The sequence below is a fragment of the Schistocerca gregaria genome, chromosome 6, assembly GCF_023897955.1.
Source record: "Schistocerca gregaria isolate iqSchGreg1 chromosome 6, iqSchGreg1.2, whole genome shotgun sequence".
NCBI classification, from domain to species: domain Eukaryota; kingdom Metazoa; phylum Arthropoda; class Insecta; order Orthoptera; family Acrididae; genus Schistocerca; species Schistocerca gregaria.
In genome coordinates, this window is record NC_064925.1 from 505,100,743 (window position 1) to 505,102,984 (window position 2,242).

At 43.3% G+C, this 2,242-nt stretch overlaps 1 pseudogene; it reads right to left on the reverse strand.

The window, feature by feature from the left end:
• Positions 1 to 1,044: 1,044 nt before the first annotated feature.
• LOC126279674 (5S ribosomal RNA) lies at positions 1,045 to 1,162 on the reverse strand (annotated as a pseudogene).
• Between the last annotated feature and the right edge of the window lie 1,080 nt (positions 1,163 to 2,242).

Here is a 2,242-nt window from a genome sequence, read left to right on the forward strand (position 1 = left end):
TCAGACTCACTGGTTCCCCATAAATTGACTCATGTTGAGTTTCGTTCCGTCTTGTAGAGACCAATTCAGTGGGCTGTAGGTGAAGACACGAGACCACCCTCATTTCCAGATGTTACTTCTATGCAGCACTGTCAAGGTGTTTATTTATTCACTTATTTCATTAACAGTACAGAGTAACCCACCGCCTTGAAATGTAAGTTGGGTCGGATGCTTCTGAATCTAATAGGAAAGACGTCTCATTGTTACAGTCCTATTGGTATACAGTTAGTTGTTGATGCTTTTTTTTAAATAATAGAACATAATATATTACGATTTGTCTGAGGTTACAGCGAATTAAATGCAAAACAATTGTTAAAATGGTACCATATAATTTGTTGCTACCTTGTTGACGAGAATATTATTTATACAATGCAAATTTCAAAGAAAAATAAAAAAAGAAAATGTAACACAATGAGCGTGGTTAATAATAATTTGTAATATGTAGAGGGAAGTGATATGCTGTACTTGGATGAGTACTACAGTCTAAGTAGCATGTTGGTTAGTAAAGGCCTATTTCTACCTATCTCGGATGAGAAGGTCTCGGTACAACCTCGAGCTATTCTCATCTGAAATGGTTTACGCTAATGTAGGTTTACACTTATTATACAGATTAAATGGTGATTGAGCACTTCGTACATGGAATACATGAATTTTAGCTTCACATGATAAATATACTTATGTTTGTAACTTGTTAGTTGAAATAGAATATAGTTCATTGCTACTTGAATAGATTATTCCTTAAATAACTTAATACGTTTCTGATTTATGAAATTCATTGATCATAGCTTTGAATTAAAAAAAAAAGCACTCCGTCTTCAGGCCACGAGAGGCCTACCTGGACCATCTGACGTCCGTGTCATCCTCAGCGGAGGATGTGGATAGGAGGGGCGTGGGGTCATCACACCGCTCTCCCGCTCGTTATGATGGTATTCTTGACCGAAGCCGCTACTATTCGGTCGAGTAGCTCCTCTATTGGCATCACGAGGCTGAGTGCACCCCGAAAAATGGCAACAGCGCATGGCGGCCTGGATGGTCACCCATCCAAGTGCCGACCTCGCCCGACAGCGCTTAACTTCGGTGATCTCACGGGAACCGGTGTATCCACTGCGGCAAGGCCGTTGCCCACAAGCAATACATGACTGCTTGTATGCAGTATACCTTAAACACTATGCAGGATGCCACTAGGGAGGAGGAGCCTTGGAATGAAAGTTCTTCGAGCTGTCTGCTCCCAAGCGACATTACCTTACTACTACAGTCTTTGTATGTGGTGCCGGTGTTTATTTGTTTTATGATTGTTGTGTTGTTTGTGACTGTGTTGTGGCATACAGTGTCATACATTGTTGGTTTTGGTCCCTTACATGTTAATCCCTTCTGAGTCATGTTCACTTAGTGTTCTTTCCTCGGTTTCGGAATCTGTGGTCGTGTTTGTGTCCTCCCATGTGGTTTGTTGTGTTGTTTGTGCTTGTCTACGCCTCCTTCCATATGGATTTTGGCGCTTGTATTCTTCGTGCACAGTGTTCGATACAATAGCGGCTACGCTATTTATTTTGTTCCAGTCATCGAGATGACGTATTATTCTGGCGATGTCATTGTCATTCTGTATAGGTCTCACTTGTGCTAGCGTGCTGCACAGCAGTGTGACATGTTCTGGTGTCCCAGTTTCTCCGCATTCGCATAGTTCATAGTTAGTTGCCGGCCGGAGTGGCCGTGCGGTTCAAGGCGCTACAGTCTGGAATCGCGAGACCGCTACGGTCGCAGGTTAGAATCCTGCCTCGGGCATGGATGTGTGTGATGTCCTTATGTTAGTTAGGTTTAAGTAGTTCTAAGTTCTATGCGACTGATGACCTCAGCAGTTAAGTATCATAGTGCTCAGAGCCATTTGAACCATTAGAGCCACAGTTAGTTAGTCCCATATGGTTTATGTGTACTGGATACGGCTCGTGGCCTGTCAGGAAACGGACCATCCCCCGACCTGGGTCGACATGTTTCAGTTGTAATCTTTCGTGTACATCAGGAAAGAAAGAATGTACTCGACGACCCTTATCGGATGCATCCCACTCTCTTTGCCATGTTTAAATCCGCCATTGTGTCAAAGTGTGTACGGTATGCTCAGCGATGCAGTTTGGGCCAACCAAAAACTAGGAGAAGAAGACAACTTGCAGAGTGAGGATGGAACACTGGGCTGCCATTCACAATATTTGGC